The sequence below is a fragment of the Vidua chalybeata genome, chromosome 6, assembly GCF_026979565.1.
Source record: "Vidua chalybeata isolate OUT-0048 chromosome 6, bVidCha1 merged haplotype, whole genome shotgun sequence".
In the NCBI taxonomy this organism is placed as follows: domain Eukaryota; kingdom Metazoa; phylum Chordata; class Aves; order Passeriformes; family Viduidae; genus Vidua; species Vidua chalybeata.
In genome coordinates, this window is record NC_071535.1 from 26744550 (window position 1) to 26770826 (window position 26277).

A 26277-nucleotide genomic window follows, 5' to 3' on the forward strand; every position below is an offset into this window, starting at 1 on the left:
ATTGAAAGGTCCTTCAGGCAGATAAGTATATTCTAATTACATTAATATATATATTTGCACTGATTTACTCAAATGCAATCTATTTACACAGGATTAAGTTCGTCAGTTAAATAAAAGGTCTGCAAAAGATTGTATGTATCTCTTCAGTCCTATTTTACACATTTTCATTCACAGAAAGAAAATACAAACTAGTACAGTTTGTTTCTGTCACCACACTGTAGACAGGACAGGTGCGCAGAGCTTGGCTCTCCAGTGAGAAGGACATTTCCCCCTTGCTGCCCAGGGTACCCACCACGGGCTGTGTGACAGCACTGTGCTCTGCCAGCCGTGCTGGCCAGCCCCTGGTGCTGTGCTGCTACAGCTGGGTGATCTGGCCTCACAAAAATGGCTGCAGATTCTTGCATTCAGACCATGACAATATCTTCACACAGGCTGAAGCCAAAGCTCTCTTACTGCTCCCATCCTGGCTTGCCAAGAGGGACAACTCAGGCACGGGTGGGGAAGATTCCAAGCTCAAAACCAGTGCAACGCACACCTGCTGCTACAGGCACAAGCACCAAGGAGCAGTGGACTTAGGCTCAGACATAGCTAATATCAAAAGCAAAGAACTGGGACTACTGACTACTGTCACACCTTATCTGTGTGGTCTGTCCCTCATGGCTTACATTCAGCCTACTAGCTCGGTGGCTGTAGGGTGAGTTGGGCTGCCTTACTGCTTTAGCAGATGTCTGACTCAACTAAAGCAAGACCTAAGCATAAAACAACAAAAATACTGGCAAACCAGTGAATTGTACCATCACTTTTCAGCCTAGATTTCATATGAAGGATGGAGTGGAAACAGGACTCTTGTTTCTAGCATCTGCCTGTAGGTGAACCACCTGTAACAGTGTGTAACAGGCAGAAGCACCGCACTCTGAAGGGGGATGTGAGCAAACATCACGCAGCATGTTTTCAAAGCACAGTTCTACTAAACCTCATTCCCCCACAAAAATAAATCCTCCAAGTTCAAAATGACCAGAAGTGAAATAGCAGAAATTTAGAAAAGCTATCTGGTTGAAAAATAACAGAAATGTATTTACGCAGCAACAAAAGCAGAATCAGAATAATTCAACAGAGGCTTTTATTAAATAAATGAAGTGTATTTAAAGCCAAATTCTCACCCTTGGACAAAGCTGAATTAGACCTAATAAATAATCCGGTAAACAGCGTCCTCCAACTATGCTGAATTTCTCACAATCCATTGCAACGTAGAGAGTGAACCAGTGAATTTGTATATTGACATATATTTATTTACACAAACCACATTTTCACTTCATTCTAATGCCTATGAATCAATTTTAAAATGAATGACCAAAAATAGCAATTAATGGCATGTATGAGTACAGCTTCTTTCAGCATGGCATCACCTACACATAGCACGCACAGTGCTCCTGTCTCAGGGTCCTTGATTACATAGGTAAGCTTTCAATCCCCAGTATACACTTTTGGGTCACATGTGCCCCACCATATTACTCAGAATTTTGATGAAACACCTGAGTTTAGCAATAAAAGTGTGGTCACAGCCCTGGAGAAGAAAGCAAAGTTCAATTGTACAAACAGACTTGGTAGAAGGTTGTTCTCTAGCTACTTTTTTTCCTACTTTTTGGTTATTCAGAATATTTCTTGTAGAAGCAAAGGATTGTTACAGAAAGGAGCTCATAACAATTCAGAAGCTTTCAAAAAAGGAGGAAGTGCCTTTCTTCTAAAACTGACAAATTTGGATCATGCAACCTTTTAGTGTTTGATATTATCCTTCAGAGCAGTCTTTGTTCTGGAGAAAATATTCCATGAACACTGAATATTTTAAGATACTTCTAAAACAAAATAAAAATAAGTAACTGTAGAAATTTGATACAAGCTCCAGAGTCAAAGAAAAACAAACAAAAACATTACTTCAATTCATGTTTACATCCCTTCAGTGGCAGGATAAAGAAACTCTCTTAAACATTTGTGGTTTGCCTTTTAGTTTCAAAACAAAGAAATTTTTAGATCCCAAAAATTACACCCCTTCAAAGATGTCCCTGTAATTCTTCACTACAGTGACTGCCCACTATGATTGTCAACAACATCAGAGCCCGAGTCACTAGACTCAGGAGAGCAGTCCTGGCAGAAGGTCCTTGACTCATTTCCCACAAAAAGTCAGAGGTGACCTTCACCCATGAGTTCCCCTGTAGATGACTGCTCTTTGGGACCATTCTATCAACTTTACCTGGGCAAATCTCCCACAGATTTCCAGTGGACAGTGTTTTATCTGCATAAGCACTTCAGGCCCAGGATCTGGATACCAATATAATGCTTCACAGTGAAGAGTGACCAGTCATCCATTCACAAATTCCCAGTGTGTCTTTCATTATGATGTCTAGTCAGCAAGTCCAAGATCAATAAAGATCAATTTGCTTGCCATTCAGTTTTACCACTGTCATCCTATGAAATGTTTACTCCAGTTCCACTAACCAGACACATCTTGAAGCAAAATCGTGTATAGTAAAAACTTTGCTGACATAAAGGATCAATTTATAGGCATAGATAAAGTTTTAGTTAGACACCAGAGCATGCAGCAAGGCTGTGACTTTGGGGAAGATTTGATCCCAGGAGAAGTGCATGAGTGCATTAGTGTGCTTTTGGGAATTACAATCCCAAACTCTTCAGCTTGATTCTGCAAGGCCGGGTGATGTGAGTGGAAATGATACTGCGATTCAGAACTGCATAGATGAGACTTGGAGTCTGTAAGAAAGCATTGCAGAGTCTTTCTGTGACAGCCTGGTGTCCTGGTTTGGGGTTAGGCTGCCAAGAGTTCACTGCAGGTGTCCATACAGCTAAGTGCCACCACTGATAAAGTGATGAATGTCACTTCTTTGGTATTTCCAGCCCTCATCTTACCACCTCTCTTTTGTCCTCTACTCTGTTTGAGCCATGAGCTTTGCATTTTTGTCTTCATGAATACAGTAAACATATAAAAGATTACAAATAGTCTGAAAGCTCTTTAAGGCTCATTGAGGTAAGGAATACCCAGTTTATTGCTGCAGACTATATTGTTAAATGAGTTTCATTTCTAAAAAGAGTGACTATGCACACTCATATTTGCTATGTGCCTCATAATTTAAAAATCTATAAAACTTGTGACTAATTCCTTGATGATTAGAACCATTGAAAACCAGAATGGGGGTGGGGGACTATTATAAGCCCAGATGGAGCTTCCCTTGTGACTGTGAGTACAGGCTCTAAGGACAAATTTTGGAGCCCCCTGAGAGGTGTGGCACCTCCTGTCCTGTGAAACCCCCACCACTGAGAAATTGCATATATTTTGTAGTGGTAGGTGCGCAATAGCGCAGGAAACAAAAATCACTGTGGTTTTACAAAATGCCTGTATGCCTGCTTCCCAGTAAAATAACAGTACCAGACATGCAAATGCTTTAAAAACTATAATAGTACACTCCACACTAAACTATTTAAAGCTTTAGTACCTGTAAAATCTGTGCCTTCCTGCCCAATAATTTTTAGAAAGCCTTTTAACTACAGAGATGGATTTGATTCTATGTTGTAGCTGTCAGAGCAGAGCTCATATTCCAGCCATATTGCAGTAAATTTTCCCTAGTGTTAGTCTTCATACTGACACTTTGATAAACTAGAACTCCAGCTCTGACGAGAAGTAGTGTGATAGTAATCTCTGGCAAACATTCACAAATGAAAAATAGAAGTAGGAACACTGGTGTACTGTATTGCTTCCCAGCATTAGACAGAGCTCTGGCTAGAGACAACTGGGCAGTTCATTGTACTTCTCTCTCCTTTGCATTCTCTCTCTCCCCTACTCTGTTTCTCATTCACTTTTAATTTTGGGAAACAGAAATGTAATGAGATGCAACCCATAATTTAGCATTGTGTTAAAACAGGAAGGCTGAAATCAATGGTATACCTCATCTTTTGGCATAAATCAAGAGTATAAAGCTGGGAAATCAGACCCTATAGTCACAATGAACCAGAAACACTGAGCATGATCAAATCAAACCGTGTATGTTCAAGTTAATCTTATCAGTGATACACTTGATTTATTATATTTTATTTATCTCTTATAATGGCTCTTCTTGTCGAATCATCTTCACTAATTACATAGGATTTTTATTGAACCTACAGAACTCAGGACCAGACCTAAAGTTATTTCTTTAGTTGACCATTGGTAATATTTTTTATTAAAAAAAAAATCTTTAGCTGGCCTTTCCTCAATGTGTGATGCAATCAAGCCTCTCAGGTTGCTTGTAGCTCTTAGTAAGCTGTTAATTATGGCAGGTGACAGACACACTCCCAAGCATCTTCCCATCATCCTCTCTAGTAATGCACACAGTTGAGATGCTGTGTCACAGACTGCTCCAAACATCAAAAAGAAATAAAGGAAAAAGAAAAAAAGAAAAAAAAGTAGATTATCTGGATAACTGTCTGAATAACTGTACATTTTGTGTGCTTGTTCCTTCTACTGCACCTTGTAAAAGATGAGAATAAAACCCATGTACAGATGGTATAAGAACCAGTGATTGTGGGACATAAGACTTTTATTCTGCATTTAGACTAAAATTTATGTATTTATGTGTTCATTAAATTAATTTCTAACTGATAGAAGCAGCACATCAAAACCATGAAAAATGGCTGCAGAGTAAAACTTTATGAAAACATCTGAAAATTGAATCAGAATTGAATCTCCAGCTCTCCAATGTTTAAAAAATGTTTAAACATAACTGAAGATGCATGAAGATGCACCTATTACTACCTACATCTGTTAAGCATTTTTAAGTATCTCACTAGGGTCCAGATTTCCAAAAGGACCCCAATTGTACCATTTCTAACAGAGGAAAAGCCCTCCAAAGAAGATATGTTAGTCTGTACACTTGTGCCTTCTTAGATGAAGGAATTCTGGAATTGATGTCTTTTAGTGTGCGTAAAGAAAATGCAGGCTAGTTACAACAAATCTTGATCTACAACTGAAAGATTCACCATGGCTAACTTCACTTAGCCTGATACTTATATCTAAGTAACTTTTAGCCATTCATCACTGAAAAATACATGCCATATGAAAAAATACTTAAAAAGTAAGAAACATTTCATACTTACCTATTGTAAAATGCTGTGTCCGACGGGGAAAATGAATGATGCGCGGAACTCAATGATATCAGAAAGCTAATTCATTACTTTATTGTACTACATTATACTAAAACTATATTACACTAACAAGAACTGCCACTAACTAGAAAACCCGTGACTCGCTGCTGAGAGTCCCAACATAGCTGTCACCTAATTGGTCAATCAATCCAAAACACCATCACCAGAATCCAATCAAGCAATCACCTTGGGTAAACAATCTCCATAACACAATCCACATGTGCACAACAAGGAGCAGCAGCAAGTGAGATAAGAATTGTTTTGATCATTCTTTTCTGTGCTTCTCTCAAGAAAAATCCTGAGAAAGCTAAGTCTCTCTCTGTTCAGAGGACATGTGAATACCACACTTACCTCCAATTTCAATTAAAAAAAAAAGTATTAAAATAACACAAATGTCTTCTATAATTCTTACATAATCTTGCTCCATATCTTCCTTGATAGGAAAAAATAGGGGCCTTTATTAATATAAATCAGAAGAAATAAAACATCAAGATCTAAGATGTGTATGTCTCAGATTTGTTGCAAAATAGTTACATTCCCCTATTAAATCTCAGTTTGGAGTAAAAGCACAACGTGTCTCCTTGCCTGCTGAAGAGAAGGAAAATAAACATTTGCCTGGGACTAAGAGGGAGAAATGGGAATGCACATGTGGAAGTGTCTTTTTGTTAGTGCAGCAACTCCTTGACTTTCTGCCTCCCTCTGAAACTGTGACAGAGAAACATAAGATAGAAAAGAGAGCAGAAAGGAAAATCATTAAAGTGTCCCCTGTTTTATCTTCAATTAACTAGTGAAGTCCATTTTCTAATTTTCATTAACTATATATTTCACTAATACAGGCTAGTGAAGAATTTGAAGAATAGATGTACAAAATTATTAAATTTAATTACTTACCAGATTTCATTCACATTTTAAATGCATAATTTTTATTATTTCTGAATAAATGCAGATAGAACCACATTTTTTCTTATTATAATGTTCCCTATGTAAGAAGCTAACAGGAATGGGTTTATTATTTTTAAAAAATTATTTTAAAAATTACTATATAAAAAGTACCAAAATTTATGTCTATATCTGTGCTATGAGAGCATCTTTAATTATTAAAGTAGAAACAAAGTCTTCCCTGCCTCATTCAGAAGCACAGGGGTTTCTAGCACTGAGAAACAGGTTATGTAAAAATTATCAACTTACAAGAATAAAGCATAACAAAAATATTTCTATTTGTTTTATGCTTGGGAAAGTCCTCTTAGCAGTCTACCCATTTACATAAGTTTAATAACTTCCAATTTAAACTTAAACGACTTCTTCATTTGCCTTTACATTCCAATAGGTAGATCTGAGGACAGTGAAATAAATTTTTCACATTCTGAGCCTGTTACAAGGAAGAACTCCACCTCACACTGCACCAGCTCCATGAAGGCTGCATGCTTGAGCAGCATCTTGCTGCAGTGCATTGCAGCTCGCCAGAAGTGCCCACCTCCCAGTCCTGCTAATATGTTAGCCTGGGAGAGACTGGGAAAATGCTGAGAAATACAGCAACTTTTCAGTTGTGTGTATCCTTAGCCTTCTCTAAGTTACCACCTCTGAAAAGACCATGCTGTTTTAACCCCTGAGCTAATGCCGTGTAAAGAGCGGTCCTGTGCTGTCCAAAGGCTGTTCAGCCTTCAACGACCTTCAGGAGGGTCATTCCTGGACACCAAAACCTATCCCTACTAAGAGCATCTACACGTGCTGCAAGAGCAGTGTGGACTCAGTGTCTTGTGATAGGAAGGAGCACCTTCCTGAATGGGCATCAGGCAGAGGTCATTGGGAGCTGGAGCCTGACCAGGGTGTGGGAGAAGGGCTCGAACAGGAACCGCCAGGTGAAGAGGTGGACATGCGTATGCATGTCTTTGATCACTGCGTCCTCTTCCAAAATACCCATCCAGTACATGACTTTTCTGTGTATTTTAGAAAGAGGTTTGTTTTTTTTTTTTTCCCAAGCTTTTCCTTGACCTGTAGACTTTCTGCAGTGTTTTAATTGCAGAAGTGTGGGAGTAGGGAATGAGCTGGATTTTCCCTTCCTAAGTACCCAGGATCCGTCAAAAGGCCTTGCTGCACCAGTCAAATTAAATGGGTGTGCAGTTCTCACTAGTATCTTATTAACAGCCATTGTATTTTTGAAATGTGGAAGAATCAGACTAGTGAAACATACTTTCTATCCCTTTCAAAAATTTACTTAATCCTGCTTAAATTTAATTAATCTTGTTTAAATGCTGATGTAAAAGCCACAAAAGGAGCCCCCAAATGTATTTTTATATCATAGCAATTATTTGGAGCAAAATTATAATAATCCTTATTCCTTTTATCATCATGATAGCAATTCATTATTGCTTTGCTCAAAAGGATTTTAATACAACATAGAGAAAGGGCCCCTCACTTCTACTAAAATCATATTTACTAAATCCACCAGTTACTTTTTCAATTTTATTTAATAGGTTGCATTTTTTTCTCCCTGTTTCAGAGTCCTATTTGCACATGTACTGTACATTGACATAAAATAGGAAAATAACAACTGACAGGCACTGTAGGATTGCAGTAATTATTTTAAAATAAGGCTGATTTGTTCTACTGCTTCTTTCCCTGAGGCCAATATCTGGAGGCTAGTTATACTGAAATTCAACAAGCCAGAGGAAAAACACCTGTTGCATATGATTATTCGCTATTAAGAGAAAATGAATAATTCAACATGGATATTTTTAAAAGTAGCATCCTTATCATCGTTCTCTGTTGTTAAGAAAGTGTCTGTAGAGGAAGAGAGAGGGGTCAGGTTAACCCAAAATACTGGCTGTGTCCTATCAGATATATTAGTCCACCCACTTTCTAATGCTTATGAAACACATAATTGGGCTTTTCCTGATCATTGAGACAGTAGTGATACAGCTTCATTAGAATCATAGAATGGTTTGGGTTGGAAGAGACCTTTAAAGGTCATCACATCCCACCCCTCTGTAAAGAGCAGACAGGTCTTCAGCTAGGTCAGGTTGCTCAGAGCCCCATCCAAGCTGACCTTGAATGCTCCCCAGGATAGCATTCTGCTGATTTTCTACATTGGATTATTATATACATAGATGTAAGTGAGCTGAAAATACCCAGCTGAGCTTGGTGATGGATTTGTGCAGGAGTCATTCCAAATAAGCAATTCCAAGCTAAGGCAGAGTAATTAAGGTGAATTTAATAGTGATATGATTAGTGTTTCATCTGAAATAATTTCCTATTTCATGGATGTCAACAGGTGAGTTCCTGTTGGGTGCAGTGGAATCTGGATATATATTATTTAGCAGGTCAGTGATTCAGCATGTCTTCCAATAATTCCTGCATTGCTAAAATGTAATGAAAGACAATATAGGTCTTGTGCATTGACACCCCTTTGGGTTTGCTGAAGCTCAAAAGATTTAAAGAACTCAAATATGCCAACTGACTAATAAAAAATTATGAGCATACACCTTAAACATATATCAAGACTGCTTAGCAGGTTGCAACACTGAGCTTGTATGAAATAAAAGAAAATTTCTTACCAATACAAATATACATTTCTTACCACTAAATATGCATATTTATTTCTTCTCAAACAGCATGTGAGGCAAGTTGCATGTTTTCAGCCTCAAGGATCTACAGAAAGAGAGAAACAGAAGCTCTACTCATTATTAGCATCAAGCATAATAATAATAATAATTGTTTTACATCCTGTAACTCCTTGAGCACAAGCTAAGCCATCCAGACTCTGTCCTCATTCAATTTTACCAAGCATCCTCCTGAAATTCAAACTCGACTGCCATAAATATAAATCACCAGAACTTCCATTTCTAAAAGCTCATTCACTCAGAATATGACTTACAGGGACAAGTTATAATATTCTTTCTATAGCTCTACACATTTACTGCAAAGACAATCAATGGTACTCATGATTCACAAGGGGAAATAATGCTTTTGTTTAGATCCTGCCTACTGGCAGATCAGGCAATGAACTCAGTCATATTTTCAATGATTTTTAATATCCTTTCACAAACCAATCATTAAAGTCATAGCCTCAGAGGATGGTGTAATCCTGATTAGACCTGTACAAAATGCTTGTATTCTGGGGAAACAGACACATTGTAGCACTGGGAGTGGTATTTCCAATGGTTTCTATGTTTCACAGTACTTATAAAAAATACTGTAAAGAACTAATTTATTTCTGCAAATCAACATTTCTTCTCAATACTCTACAAAAAAATGTTCCTCTTTTACAGTTGGGTAGAAGAGATGTTATCAAAATTCTCACTGTGGAACAGTAAGGAAGTTCCTCTCCCCACACCTCTTTTTCTACAAAATGCTCACTTAGTTTGCAGGCTGTGTCACAGCACTGCTAAAGTATTGTAGCAGGCTTTGCAATCATAAGTAACTTTAAACCAGCTACAGATAGCATCTCTGGAAATGGAGAGTTCTGCTTCTTTTTTTTTTTTTTTTTTTTTTAGATTTAGGACTTTAAAAGTTTTCACACATTTCAATTGGGCTGGTGAGAAAGATTGTGGATTGCCTCTATTTTTCACAGCTTTCTCTAAGACATTTCAAGCAAAATTTTATGTTCATGAGCATTGTTAGCATGGTTCTTCTAGCAACTACAGTTTTCATGTTACCAGCCTTCTCTCCACCTGAGAAATCCATATCAGGTCAGAGTAAAGTCAAGTTGAATGAATTTTACCTAGGTCAGGAGTAAAAGGAATTCCTAAGATAAATGTTGGATTTACATAACCATGTTAAGATTCCTTATTTTTCATAGATTATTCCAATCTTTTTCTGGATTAGACACCACCTTCAGTTCTACAGCTGAACTTGCATAATTGCACAAATTCCTCTGGTTTGTTTTAAAACCTAATTTCATCAGGATCCCCTTTATACTAACACACATATTCACTAAATGTTTCCCATTTTCTTTTCCCATATCATTTATGAAATTGTGGCCATCTGTCATCTCCCAGAAGTTGTTTTACTCTAGCCTCACTCAGAAGGCATGCAAAATATATGGTTTTATAGTAGTTTTCTGTTTTTCTTTTCTAATTCTTCTGGATTCATTTGGAGATGAAATCACCGAACTTAAAGCAATAATCAAGATGTGGAAATATTACATGTCCACAAAGTGCTGTAATAATTTGTTTTGCTCTCAACCCCTTTCCTAAGTTTGATCAAATTCTCTTTGCACTGTTGTGTTGTTTTTCCAGGAAACCCAACAAATGTTTCAAAGTATTCTCCTGTGGCACTGCGATTCTCTCCCTTAGATGTCTCTTAGCAGTCTGCTTTGGCATCCAGCATCCAAGTCCTCATGATCACCATAGCCTCTGCACTTCTGGTGAAGAAAAGTCACTTAACATAATTTTGCTTCCCAATTGTAGTATCTTTCCCTGTGGTGACCTCATCCATGTCTCATGAGTTGGTTTCACTGTATGAGTTGATAGGAATATCACCATAATTGCATATGGCACTGTTGCCAACCCATCTATTTCCCTAATGTCACATGAAGGCTGTCACCCAGAGAGTGCCCACCCAGAGCTTCTGATGACACACACAGCCAAGCTGCCAGTGACATCTCTTAGGATGATTCCTCTTACACACAGGAAATTATTACTCACCGAGAATCCTAGATATTGATATTTTAAACAATAAGAAATCCCACTCTAAGTTTATACCTAAAAAATTATATCCCTAAAAGTTCAATGTGTTTGAACTGCTAATTTATAATAAGGATAGTGGGTTTCAGCTATCACCTGAATTGCAAATTATTTCCATGTCATACAGATGAGATCATCATATTTCTAGCACCATTACTTTTCCTAAAGAGTTTGACTTGCAAAATACTGCTGCAAGCTGTGAGCTACAAACATGTGAGAAATAAGAAACACACCACATCATTCTGTACTTATTTTACCCCTCCTATATTGGTTTGTAATTTTATTGCACCCTTTGCCATTAAATTATTTAATAAACAAACAAAAGAACAACATTCCATCAGAAGACAGCATCATTATACAATAATAGAAATTTAAAAATCATTTTGCCTTGAATCAGTTTATTTGGAAAAAAAATACTGCATAATATAAAATAGTGCTTTACACTGAACATTGAAAAATATATGTGGAAGCAGAATTTACCTCCCTAGCATCTATGAGGTTTACCTTAACTTCCTAGTCACTAAGTTCTACCACCTTCAGTGTTCTTCCTCCTTAGCTCAGTGAAATATTTAACCTCTTTTCTGCTCTTCTTTGGTTCTCCCCATTCAGAATATGCCATGCATTGAGAACACGATCTGATTTCCTCACACGGACAAAAGGAAGGGACCAATCCAGGTTCTCTTAGGGCACCTCAGTGCCCCAGGCTAGAAGAAATGGCATGTGCTTCTTATGCCTTACAAGAAGACAGTGGCTACCACAAATTTATTTTTAGAGGGGTTAGTAGCATTAAATGCATTAATACCTGCAGCCTCAAGCCCTTGAGAAGGAAAGTGTCTACTGTCCAGTTTGTGATTTTGATTACATCTGATCACAGAACAGAGACACTTTGGAGCTTGTAAAAAGAAAAAAAAAGAAAAAAAAAACAAAACAAACAAACAAACAAAAAAAAACAAACAAAAAAAAAAAAAAAAAAAAAAAAAAAAAAAAACAAACAAAAAAAAAAAAACAGGCAAGCTTTAGATGAAAAGATAAGAATTCTGTTATCTTCAAGATCAACTGGCAAATTAACCAAAGGTTTTAAGCACTAAAATGTTGGATATAGGCATCTGTAGTCCACCTAAAGTACCTAGAAGTCCTTTCTTTGGTCTGGCTCCAAATTTCTTTACTTATATGAATAGGAAGGAAGAAAATCAATACTTCAGGTGCAAATGTGTCTGGAAATAGAGTTAATCCATCACATTCACGTTATGTCATGCTGAAACAATATAAGAAACCTTCTCTTACTTTGAAGAAATTCCAGCTGCAATATTTTAGCTCTACTTTGCAGGCTTTTATCACAGTTTTAATGAAGTATAGTTGGTTTTGAAGTAAAAGTCTGTCGGTTTTCATTAAAAGAATTCGATTCTTGTCTTGCAGCGCCTGATCAGCTTTAAAATAGGACTTAGTTCTCATTATCCTCTGAACAATATATTTTACGGAAATTAATTGTAGTGATACATTTTAACCTGATGTCCCGACAGGCTCATTATCAAGAGCAGTATGCTAGCAGGCAAAGATGGATTATCTAAAAAGCAGACTCCTGGGAAGGAAGTTTAAAAGATTAGGCTGTCTCCTGGGTAAAGGGTCTTTTCACCAAAGTCAAGAGCCTTTGGAAATGCTCTGCATTCACTTTTTAATAGAAAAGACAACTTTCAGTTCTACAGAGAGGCCATAAATACTGCAAGTGTACCATTATTTATTGGTAGGAGGTAAGCAAACATCTAAACAGAAAGCAACTCAGAAGGTAACTGCCTGCCTTCTGTGGCCCCAGCAGCCTAGCAAGCACCATGCTCTCAGAGTGAGAAGTGGTCAATATTTCCCTTGAAAATTTCCCATTTTGAGAAGATACATGGAACATATTAGGAGAAGATAAAGAGAAAATAATTATAGCTTGCTGCCCCTGGTTAGAGCTCTACCACCTCCAGATGTCAGCCAACTGAATTCCTAACCATTCAATTTGCACCAAATCCCATCCCGCTACACATGGCAATTGTGTTGTTGGCTATTGCATCCTGCTTCCTGTCTTTGGCACTCTGTGGCAGAGCTCTTACATGAGACTTCTCCTGCAATGGAGAGAATCCCCCAAGGATTCTGCCCCATCCCTCAAGCAGGAGAATGCCCACCCACCCTGTACCCATCCGCCAAAGAAGTAGAGAGTGCCAACGAAAGGCTTGAAAAGGTCCTTCCTTAGAGAGAAAAACTACACTCACCACTGTCATCAGTGTCTGTGCCCCGATACCCAAGTTTTGTACAGGTCCACCACCCTCAGCCAACCTTCCTCTGAAAACTCATAATCAGATTGAAGGCTGTGAATGGGGTTATTCATGGCTGGCGAGGGAAAACTTGATACCGCACAATACTGTGCAGCCAGCTCTGCAGTCTCCAGTAGCAGTGCTTCTCTAGAGGGAAATAGGGAGATACTTTAATAGGAAAATGTGGTATTTGCTTTAAACAATTTTAACTGAGGAAGAATTACTGATGCAGCCTAGTGGCTTGACTAAACTGGAAATGAAACAGGCTTGAGAAAAATCTGTCTCAGGCAGTTTTTCAGAGAGAGAAAAGAACATGTCAATATTTTTACAATCTCTCCAGCACTGTGAACCACTAGGAACCAGAAGACTGTTCTTATAAAGATGAAACTGCAGGGAAATCTAAGAATTAAACCTCAATAACACAGAGAATGTAAAATTAAACAAAAATTAAAGCCTTGAAGGAGAAAAAGAAAAAAAAAAAACAAGAGATAATATTTAAAACTTTTTAAATTATTGTTGAATATGTATAGTTTTCATAGGTAAAAAAAAAAAAATAAATAAAACAACAAATTTAAAAAGCAGGCCACAGGAGAAGAAGGAGACTTTTTAGGAAGAATCTGGAGAATCCAAAATGTCTTACAAGAGAGAGACATGAAATGTCTTCTCTACAGAAGATTTATATAACAGAGGAAACTCCCAGCAGGAGACCACCTCTATGATTAAAACCAGAAAAAACAGTATCAACAAATTCCACTAGTTGCCAAATGTTTTTCATTACTTCCGCAGTGGAGGCTTCTGCCTTGAACTACAAAAAATGCTTTGACAAATAGCTTCCAAAAACTCAGCTTGAGGAAGCTACAAAGTTGTTTCATTTATAAGCAGAGACTACAAATTACTGGCAAAAAATGTGGCTTCCCAGCTGCAAGACAAAACACCCCAAAATAGAGCACTCAATTAGGTGGGATTTTTGAAGGAGTGGTTGCTGCCTAGCAAAAATGAGGGAGCTGATTAACATAATATATCAGGCAAAGCACACTGAAGAGCCAGCTGCAGATTTTGTAACAGAAAGACGCAACAAATTTGAAAGGATCTCACTCTTTGAGATTATAAACCACTGAAATATTTTATTGATGGTGGTGGTTAAACCTCTCTACAAGCTCAATGAGCACTAGTGACTTCTGTAGAAAATATTTTATCAGCAATCAAAGCAGAGATTTCTCAATTTTCTGTCTCCCACTTCTCCTTCTCTTTTCTTTTGCCTTTCCTTGTATACACATGAAGTGGAAAAAGGAATAAAAAATCTGGATATGTAGGTAAATGCCCAATCATGCATGTAAATACCTTGTATTAACTTTGAAGAACACTGCTCAAAAATAAACAGTTTTATGGAGATTTAGATTTTCTGAATGGGTAATTTTCCATTGGAATTTGTAATCAAACCTTGATATAAAATGAAAATGCATTAGGGTGAATCTTGAACTGTAACTTTTAGCTTCTTTCAGAAAAAGTAATAAAAAGAACTAAAATTCTCACAGACATTGAAATAAAATTACAATGAACATAAATCCTTGTGTTGTATAGTTAATATACTCAGTTACCTTTTAATATGATGAAGTTCATTTAAACAGAATGACTGGAGATCCACTATCTTTTCTAAAACTTAACCACAAACTGTCTGTGAATTTAGGCAAAAAATACCTTGAATAGAGTGACAAAGTGTGGAATATTTATTCTATATGAATATGCAAGGAGAATTTCTATGTTTGTGCTTTGAATTTTCTCCAATTTTGCTTCCAGGCACCAATTTTGCAACCTTTCAGCAGAAATTTTGAGAATACAAAATAAATAAAGAAATAACATACCAAATTCTATAAATAAAGCATGTCTTGCTCAAGATACTATTTTTTAAATCAGACTTTCACTGAAGGGATGTCTGTAAAGAGTGCATAGGAACAAGAATGTGGTTTATTCTGTGACCTTGAGAGAATTATCCCTGGCTTTCTCTGTTACACTTCAACTCTGAAATACTTAAGAGCACATCCCTGAAATGCCTCTTTTCTACAACTCAATCACAATTACTCCCCACTTGCCTGCAAATGCTTCAGCCAGTATCTCTGCCAGATACACAGAGAAATGTTGCAAAGACTTGTTGCCAGTTAGGAGGATACAAAAGGAAATTTGCTCATTAGGGTCAGGGTTGATGCTACACAAAGATAATGGTAGGATACCAAACTGCAGCAGAAAGCCCATCAAAGAAATTGCCATCTATTGTTTTCTTTTGGATCTGGAACAAATTATGTAACTTCCACCACAGGAGAAATGAAGATATTTATGAGCAAACATATCCAATTATTCAGATGGTAGAAAAAAGAGCAGCCAAAACAGAGACTACTGCTAAGGAACTAGTGACAAAATGAGATCTAGTCAAAACCACTTTTCCTCTGACCAAAAATTATTTAGAGGAAATTCTGCGTACATAAAGAGAAATTTGTGGCTTTGGAAGGAGACAAGTTGTAAGTGACATTAGCTTTCCAAGCAAAAAGATTGAGGGAAATGCCACTAATAATTCAGAGGCTTGCTGTTCCCCAGTACAATAAGCAGTTGATATCTTTACCAAATAACTGTTAAAACAACTGGACAGAATTCTATTTTAAGCTCGCTTTTGTTATTAGTGAAGACATCCATGAAAGAATTTGGTCACAGTAACCTGTGAATTGAATGGTCTGAAGCTGATGCCATTTAAATGGAATGGAAGAACAAACAAGAAGCAGGGGCTGTAACTCAGTAAACTGGGGCATAAGCAGAGGTTTAAGTAATAAACTGGGGCATTAGCAGAGGTTGAAATAAAACGTCCTGGAGCTCAGGGCAGGGTGCAAAACTAAGAAATTGAGAAAGTCAATCTAAGCAAAACTAACTGCTACAGTTAGAGCAGTGCAAGGGTAACCTAAATCAGAGGTGCCACGGATGTTTACACTACACTATTATTACTGCAAGAGTTGCAATACTCATAATAGTGAAAGCTCCAGGCTCAGAAGGACAAACTTTAAGGAAGTGAGCTGACTAGTGAAGTGAGCCAGGCAAAACAGCTCACCTCTATCTTCAAGTAGGTGGGAGTGTCACTGAGTCAAAGGTACCAATCTTATCAGGAATTTATACACTAAGGCAGAGATTTGTAGGAAAAGTCTGAAAAACATTACTGAAGATAAGCAAATGACAAAAAAAAATCCCCAACAGTCAGCCAAGAAACAAACATTTTGCTGGTCAGGAGGTGTAAGAATAAAGTCAATATATTCAATATTCAAATGAAATTAAAACAATGCCCTTTAGTAATAAAACTGAAAAGCAGGGAAAGAGAAAATTAGGCTGACTATACATGAAGGGAGAGTTATTAAAGGACACTTTAATAACTAAAATTCCTAAAATTAAGCAAGGACAGGTCAGAAAAAGGGTATGGAACTTGTCTTGGAAGTCAATGTCCACATCTGAAGGGCTCAGTCATCTCTTTAACTGAATTTCAAAAGGAGGGACACAGAAAATTCCAGATCTGATACCAAATATTAGAAATAAATTTATTCAGTTGAATGCTACTAATTAACCAGAGAATCATGCATGTGATAAGTGTATGTGAAGTAGGAGGGAAGGAGAAAAAGGAGTGGCTGGGGCCATGACAGGCCCATTAGACTGATCCAAACAAAATGCAAAGCTGTAAAAAGAGTTTCGAAGGGAAAAACAGTAAAAAATGAAGGTGCAATTAAAATGGAATGAGCTTAATCAATAGTTAAATACTAAAAAAATCTTATCTTCCTTTTCTAAGACAGCCTTCTATAGCCAAAGGTAATGCAGTACCCCTATGCTGATCAGAGGTCAGTAAAGCATTTGATTAAAAAAAATCAAATGAGAAATGGCTAGTGGTGCTAGAGAAAATATTTTTTTAAATGAAACTAGTACTCTTGATAATGATGTGTAGAAATGTCATGTATGCCATAGTTATCACCCTGGCAAGAACTAAGGAAAGACTGAGAGCTTCCTTTCTCTACCCAATAATAATAAGAATGTCATTGATATTGTTTAATGTTTTCAATATGCTTACCAATTCTGGAGCAATATTTTGTCCATTAGATGAGAAAGACACAGAGAAAATGGAAGATCAGCTCATAATTCATGGCAAAGTAGAAAATTATTTGGAAAGCAAAGCTCAGCCTGAAATTTCACCATCTTGCTACCTGAATTCCCAGACAGAGAACAGTTGTCTTTAGTGAGGCAGTATTTGTTGCTGTTTGCATACTTGTATATGACCACATAAGACACAAGAGGAGAAATCAGACTATTGTGCCAATTATAACAGAGGTACTGTTTATTTGGCTTCTCCTTCCTCTTCCCATTGTTACCAGAATGCTATTGAGGAAGCTAGAATTTACTGCCAGTTGCTCCAGCTGTTTATTTTCTGTCAAACACTTCAGAGGAAATACTTAGCCTTTGTTAACACACTTGTTTGATTCTCTACCCAGATGTACATGATGGCACGGCCTGGCAAAGCTGGTTAACACTGCCCAGGATCTCTCCAGCTGAGGAAGCTGGCTCTTTGCCCTGCCTTTTAGCTCACCTGGGACTACCAGTCAATGAGAGGGGCTCAGAGTAACTTGAGGCGTCATCCATACTTGGCAGAACACAGACCTGTCTCTCATTGAGCTCCCTTTCTAAATGTCAGTTATTTTTTTACCATTTTGGAGGACTAATGAAGGGAACTACGAGAAAACCCTTCTAGGGACTGGCAAAATGTCTCACTCACCCTTGTATATGTCTCTGTTGGACTTAAAGTCTATGTGAGAGCCACACATAATGACCAATCCACCAGTCTGGGCGCCTTAACAGACTACCAGGCAGAGGACTTGATGTGCATCCAGCTGCCATGGAGCAGCATATCCCTTCCACAGAGCTTTATGACATCACATGACTCACTGGCATTTTTAATATGGAAAATCAGCTGGGATTTTTTTCCTAAGAGAGAAGAAAATAGCCATTCTGCAAAGAAAATAATGTATGAATGCTTTGCTAGGTTTTACTTACAGAGTTTAGGCTTTGTTGTAGTATGGGTCTTACCAAGTACATACTTTTACAGTTACACATAAGTTATAATAGCATTCACAAGGGGGCCATGCATACTGACATTGAGGTAAAGCAGCCATTGCTGGCATGAATAAACTAAGTAAAAGAAATTGCAGATACTAACAAAAATGTCCTTTTTTTCTCCCCCCTAAAGAAAATGAGAACATAAAATAATACTGGGACAACCTGGAAGCAGAACATCTCTAATAAAGGAAAATCCTCCTGAAAGCTAGCTTCCCATGCAAGCTAACCCTAAATTCAGAAATAAACCCCCAAAAGCAGGGGAATTTAAATTAAAGCCAGTGTAAGATAGAAGGCCTCTGGGATATATTGTCAAAGTGACTCATGAGGTTTAAAGTCAATAGAAGTTGACGAGTGAGACCGAAATTCTGTGTAGTACTTTAAAAATATACCCTAAGGTACTAAGCAAAGAAATCAAGAGCTAATCCCTGCATACAAATACCATGCTGCAAACATTACTTCTGCTTTTTTTAAAGAAAAGGTCACAAGGATTAGATTTTTCTGCCTGTCCTGGAGGGCAGAAAATATTTGGAAAGAAGCCTGCCCTGCAGAGAGAGGCAGCCCAAATCTAATGGTTTAAGTGAAGTTTTGGTGGTGTCCAGCTCTCCTTTTATTCCTCTTCACTTCAGATTATGACAACCATGACCAGGGATATGGTTATCTGTAAAGCACATGCACACCTGCTGTGTATGCACTTTCAACCTCTCAATACTTGTACAAATCTAAGATGGCTTTTTCTTCTCACTTCTCCTTTCCCTTATTATCTTAAAGCAGGGACATGTAATACATTGATCTGAGGCTGAAATCTTTCTAAAATCAGGACACTTGATTGTTAAACATATGCAAAAAATTATTTTGTTTACAACTGATTTTTTAAAGTATTTAGGCTTTGGATTGTGGTACAATCAGGGAACCAAATTAAATTTCAAGTAATAAAAACCCCAGAATGCATGCAAGTATCTAACAAAACCTATTGAATTGTTTGTTCTTCTGAGTCATGCTGCAGTTGGGAATGAGGCAGAGACAGAAAGATGACCTTTCTATTCACTGAAGTCAGTGCTGCTGGTGCTTAATGGAATTTGTATCCTTTTAGTAACCATTTTACTTTAGTATCATTTTCTACGCTTAATTTCTCACACTTTTTATTCAACATGCATAGCAGTACAAAAATGGGACACTTCCTTGTGGACAACTTCACCTGCCTCAGTTCAAGCTTCTCATCAGGACTGGGAGGACGCTGACTTTTGGCACAGGAATGGCTTTCTGGGCTGGGCTCAGCCCAGGCCAAGATCCCCCGTGCGATAGCTGAGCCCAGCCCTGAACAATGGCTGGCTGCCTCTGCTGGGTGGGACACACAAGTGGGCTCCCTCTTCCCTGCTGAGATCCTGACTTGTTTCCCTCCAAGAATGCACTGTGTGTTTATAGAGCAATTCTTGCAGTGGATAAATAAATAACCACATGCTGTAGAGACTTTTGGGCAAAAACAGCATAAATGGTCACTTCCTCAGTTACTTCCTATGAGCATGGCCATGTTATCCTCATCATAAGGACTACAGGAAATAATAAACTATACTGCTATTCCAAAAAGCAGGAAAACTTCGTTCATCTTCCTAAAATTCAGGATCATGTCTTTAAACTTTGCCTGGTTATTTTAGCTGCAAATTATTGCTTAAGAAATTGTTCCAGCATGAGGAATCTCTAGTAGGCTGCTGCAGTGATGGTCTGGTTTTGAAAAGCAACATTTGGATGACAAAGCCAACCAAATTACAGCAGGACAGTGCTCCTCTAACAGCAACATTTCCATCTCTCTACCTACAAAGGCACTTCTTGAACTGGACAGGCAGTGAGAGGTTTTCCAAAGGAGTATTTCTAGACAATATTTCTAGCAGTGCTTTAGGATAATGTTTTCTCATAAAGGAAAAGTTTCAGTTATTGTCTTTATCCAAATGCCACTCAGATGAGCTGCAGATGAAGCTCTATTAAGAAAATGTCCTTGATTTAGGATTATAAGACTGTGGCATTAAATTTACAAAGGAGCTTCTCTGACATCTACACTGGCATAAAAGCCATTAGGAGTGGCAAATTAGTTAAGAGTAAAGCAGTAGGCAGTTCTGCCCCAGGTCCTGTTGGATGTACCAGCACATGGACACCCAGCCTCTCTGCTCTGTCATACCCCAGGGGTCCTGGGCACAGGTGCTGCCTCCACTGAGGGAATGGCTCCTGCCTAATGCTTTGAACACAGTCCATGCACTTGGTCCCTCTGGAGAGCCACTAAGAGCCGGAATGGGCACTCGTGCAGCATCAAGCGCTTTCACCGGAGTCGTGAGGAGCAGCCATGGGAATAAGCACGTGCCAGCCAGGGCGGAGCTGTGCAGCTCAGCTCCCAGGGGATGGGCTAATTGAGGACTAGCAGGTGGCAAGCAGGAGTTGCTACAGTTAATGGAGTCCAAGCAGGTTTTAACAAGCAAGTACTCTTAAGACCATTTTTATGCATGGCTCTCTTACGGGCATGAGTTTGTTTTACCCACGAGCAATGCTAAGTGATGCACAGGAAATTCTATGTAATGCCTCCAAAAATAGGTAAGTTAAAGCATTTTTCTACTACTAATCCAATTCACAAAATACCATTCCTCCCAGAAATAAAAGGTGTCTGTAAATTGATTTGACCATATACATTGCTCTTACTTCAACCTCAGTGAAGCTGATCTGCTCTCCCTGACAAGTCCCGTGTCTAATCTCACTGGAACATGTGTAGCAAACACAGTAAGGAGAATCAGAGGTTGTTACCTGGACAGTAAAAGATCTGCCCAGGCTGACAGACCAATGCCATGGAGTTCAGGCCTGGATGTGAACCCTGCAAAGCTCTGGGGCAGCAGGTTCACAGAGCCATGGTCCCAGACACACTGTTAAACTGCAGTGCAGAGGCTGTTCCCTGTGTAAAGCAAAGCCTAGCCTTTAACATCTAGAAAGTCTTTTTGTTGCATCACTGATTAAATGGTGATTGCTGCAGACATGAACTTACAGGAAACCTGGAACTGACACAGTGAATATTGTTGCCTGGAATTAATGGTGAGATTCCTGATAGAAAGAAAAAAAATCTTTTTTAATCCATTTTCTAATCCATTATTTCATTTCAAGTACTTTATCTTTCTACTTCATTGCCTATTATTAGTGACCCTTTTTCTTTACGCTCCATTCAAAATGAAAAAATGTTTACACTGATTAAATTCTGCCAGCAAAAAGTTTGCATACAGGGAGTACTTGAGGCCAGCTTCCACTTATCACTTCAGCAGAGCTGTTTCTCCTACATGCAGGTAGACGTTCAGCCTTTCCATACTACCATTATGAACACCGTAATCATAAATATATATGTCTACATACACAAACATAACTTTTGTTTTACATGTAAAGTGACTGAATGGAATTTTATTTTTAAACAGCAATGCTAGCTTTCATTTGCAGTGAGGCCTTCTACCACACCTGATAACACCTGAAAGGGAAAGAAAAGGAGACTTATAGAACAATCTGCAATACCTGAAAAGCTACAATAGATGATTCTATGTTAATGGATGGGCTGTGTGTATAGAGCTATATATATTTATATGCTCAAATAATGTATATGTATTAGAATATATAAATATATTAGAATAAATAAGTTTATGAATGCTAAATAGTCTCCAAGTTTTTACTTAGATATGCATGATTACGATTAGAATCTTTAAATAACATTTATGACAATTAACTGCCTAATTATATGAATTAATGTCTCTCTTTTTTCATCTATAAGCGAATAGCAGCTTTGTTTTCAGCTATCTTACGCTTAAATTACACATTTCAAAAGTAGTTTTGTGTACCTTTGTATTTATTTACTTAATGCATTTAAGAGTAATCTATAGTTCTTCCCCTGCACTTGAAATGCAAATACTTTAGTGGCAGTCAAATATTATTGTGATTTTGTGATTAAAAATTGACATTAATTTCCCCACAGACCATTCACCTCTAGGAAAAAAAGTTCATACAGTCGTTTTTTTTCTTCCCTGCACAGTGATGCTCTTATTTTATCTGACATTCACTAAAAATAAACGTGAGTGAATGAAGGATTTAGGTCACCTAGTGACATTACCGGTGCTAGAGGAATATTCAAGAAAAAAAGTTTCCCCGAGTAGTGCAGTTTCGTGCCGTAGAATGACAGGGTGGGCACAGCAATAGGCTGCAGGCAGGAGCAGAGCAGGGTGCCGAGGTTTCTGTCCCTGCGGCGGGCGCGGCTCCGCTCGGCTGCAGCCGGGGCGGGTTTGCTGCCCGGGGCTGCCGTGGCCCGGGGCACTCACGGAGGGCTCTTCGCTCCCCGCAGCTCTCTGCCGCCAGCTGCCCAGCTCCCTGCTGGGGGATACGCAGCCCCCCTTACGGCTTTGGGCCCTGTCAGAGCTCGGAAACCCCTCTGTACCGCCCCAGGTGCTTTACCTGGTGAGAGGAACGAGCCAAACGGTGAGCAGGCATCGAGACAGCAATAGCAGTGCACTGGCTTCTGTCACGTCACTCCCCAGGTTTTCAGCCAGCTCCATTCTCAGTTTTAGAGCTTCCTGCGGAGTCAGGAGCTGCACAAACCTACACATCTTTTTTTTCAACAGACAAACCTGATATGGACAGTTTTATTTATTTGGAGAAGCAAAGACTTCATCATCAAGAACAACAAACTGTCAGGTATGACACTGAGTCCAAATGGGAGAATGCTGATGAGCCTTGACCTTTGTATCTCTGATGACTGAGCAGTGTGTAAAGAAGAGGAGGCTTGCTCCCTGAGTGCAATGTATTCTTTTTAATAATCCTTGCCTCCTTACTCAGCTGGTCTTTTATCATGACAACATTCCCTGTGTTTGAGAAGAATTGTTAGGTTTGGTGTTCCTTGTCTTGCACCTCTGACTCCAAAAGCACAGTGTTCTTGCTACAAGACCAATATGCTCTCTGTGTAAAACTCACACAAGCTCTCCTGAGTTAGGGAACAAGCTCAGGATCCAAATCCAGTTTCCTGTACATACACCCCTGCCAGTGCTTCAGGGAAAACCCTTCCCCAGTTGTAATGCTTGCAATGCTTTTATAGACATCTCAGGATTTACACCACCACATTCATCAAATCTGCTGCACACTGAGTTTGTAGGTGTGGTGGTAAAACAGCATACATAATATCTCACATTGCTAGAGCTGTCACGCCAGCCACAATCAGCCCAGCTCATATGACGCATTATACTGCCACGAAACAATCAGAGTGACCCAGAAAAATGGCACGTACAGTAATCTTTATACAGCCATTACACCAGATCTGAATTCAGCCCCACGCCTGCTTTGATAAATGATGAGCTTTACATTGCAGTGTTTGATTCACTGGGATGAGAGTCATGTGCTGAAAAACTCTGTGAGTCAAGAATCCTCCAGTACAGTGAGGAAACGCATCAATAATGAGAGAGCAAGGACAGGTCACTTGTGACAGCAATGTGGGACTTCACGAACTGCAGTCAGGATGCAGCGCTTTTGCCGTGGTATAGAAGGGGCAGGGATCCTGTGTGTTCTGTTTCCTACTGGTTTGGCAGTGTGAGAGGCCACATTTTCTTTAGGAATGGAACAAAAATGACTCATGAAAAACTGGGAAGGACAGACATTCTGCAAGGAGTTCTCTGTTTTCTACCTTTCACACTGTAGAAATCCAAAAAGGAATTAAATCCACTCACCAAGGTGAAGAAGCCTCCTCGTATCAGGACTTTCCGGGACCCTTCATCTTGAAAGTAACAAATTTCACTGAATATACACCAACAGGTTTGGTCTTCCAACACCCTTCTCAGGAATTTTACCAATGGAATTCAAAAGCAACCCCAGAGAGTGCCTCAAGGACAATTTAAATCCACCTAAGTCTTTCTCCCTTGTTCCTGTTTGTGTGTCCCTAGCCTTGATCAGCTTGACCAGAAAGCTGATCTAACCATGAACTAATGACTTTTCCCATAGGATGGGTTTTCATCACTTCTATTAACAATTTGATCTGCAACCACATGAGCACCAGGGCAAACACTGGGTCAGAAGTGAAGACAGGGTCTCAGCAAGTTCAGTCTATGGCCTGAGATGTTCTGGATGGGCTCATTCAGTATCTTCAGTTTCCTAACACTTTGTAAGGCAAAGTCATAACCCATCTCAAAGACATTTTTCTCAGTTGTTGCAATACACAGTTCATCAGATAACTGATCAGTGCTCATACACATTAATTGTTCTGAGACTGTTCTCAAAAAGTGAGTGTATTTATGAACTGGTTGTCTAATGAAGCTCACATGAAATTAATAAAAATGCAAAACTCATCACAAAGTTGACTTACTTTTGCAGAAGAATCTAATCTCTTTGGCCATAGCAAACTTAACATGTCTCCTGGCCAGCTTTATTTGTGGCTGAGCTCTATGCACAGTGATCTTTTCACAGCACAGCAGCTGCCATGCTGACACGTGCAATACCCTGACCACCAAAATGACTGTCTGTCCTACTAAAGCGCTCTCACTGCCCGTGAACGGTTCATTGAATTTTGATGACACAAAATTTTATTGTGATCCTGATGGACTGTGTTGATTCTTTTGTTCTTCACAGAGGTGAAATCTAAAACAGAAATTCTATTCTGAACTTCAGATAGATAATAGCAAAATATCTGTATTAAGATGTTACATTCCACAACACTGAAGGCTGTAAAAATGAGCCTTTAGAATCCTTCTCTCAGGCATACAAATTCCTGCTTGCAGTTTTGTTTTCATTTTAGTAATCCAAACAGTTTCCAAAATAAGGACAAAGCTGAAAACAGAGTGCTTCTGTTTAATACTGTAGGACTTTTTTTTAGGCAGCTGCTAAAACAATTGCAAATATCATCATCATGCATCAATTGCATTTACATGAAGATGAAGTTTCTGGACCTAACACTGCTTTAACTATCAATACTTTAACCATGAAAGTAGTTGGTATGAGTGGCGAAAAGAGGAGAAACAGAGGGCATGAGGCCTTTCAGAGAAGAGGCATTATACATTTTAATGTAACCTGGCTAAGGAGAGGGAAATCTTCCCTGAGTGACAAAATTTTTTTACAAAGTTCAACCTTTTGGAAATAAATTACTACTATGCTTCACTTTAAATGACTGTATAAAGTTTACAAGGATGTTTTAAGGCACCTTGTTCTTTATTTCCTGTGGCTGTAAATGCCACTTCAAGAACCAGAAAGTAAAAAAAAAAAAAAAAAAATAAGGTAATTTTGCCTAAGGAAACACTGTTTTTTTTTTTTTTATCCAGCACACCACTAGAGAAGAGTTCAGTCTTTTCTACTGCATTTTAATAGTACATAGGTAGGAATACATCTGTGAGGGGTTTTTTAAACCAGTTTATACATTTAGAGTTAGATTTGCTAAAAAAATAGCACCCATTTCTCTGTCCAGGGTAAGAATTTGTGTTGCATGTAACCCATTTAACTCTCTTCTACTGTATGTATGTCTGAAGCAAGGCCAGGCAAGTGAAAAGAAAATGTATGTTTTTCCTTACTGAATCCATTTACAGCACTGGAAGAAGCAGAAAGCATTTTAGCATCTAAGCTATTTTCCAGACCTTGAGAAAGGATTTCTGTGTTGGAAGCCCTGTTTGCTTTCTTTCTCTTCTTAGACTGCCACAGCTACAACAGCAGCATTACCACAGCAGAGCAGATGTATCAAGTACAACATAAACATAGCACACACATAGAACAACTAACTGCACTGAAAGGAGGGAGTCTGAGAGGTATCCATTTGGTCTAGATACCTCCCAATAATATTAACTATATTCAATAATAATATTCATACAGTTCTTCAAGGCCTGTGTAGGAAAGCATTTCTAGAAACTCAGAAACCTGAATGCCTAAAATCAGGCATGTGTAGTCATATTTATCTACAGGTTTCTTTGATTTCTCACAAGTTTGGAGGACCTGCAAGGACAAAGCTGCAGCCT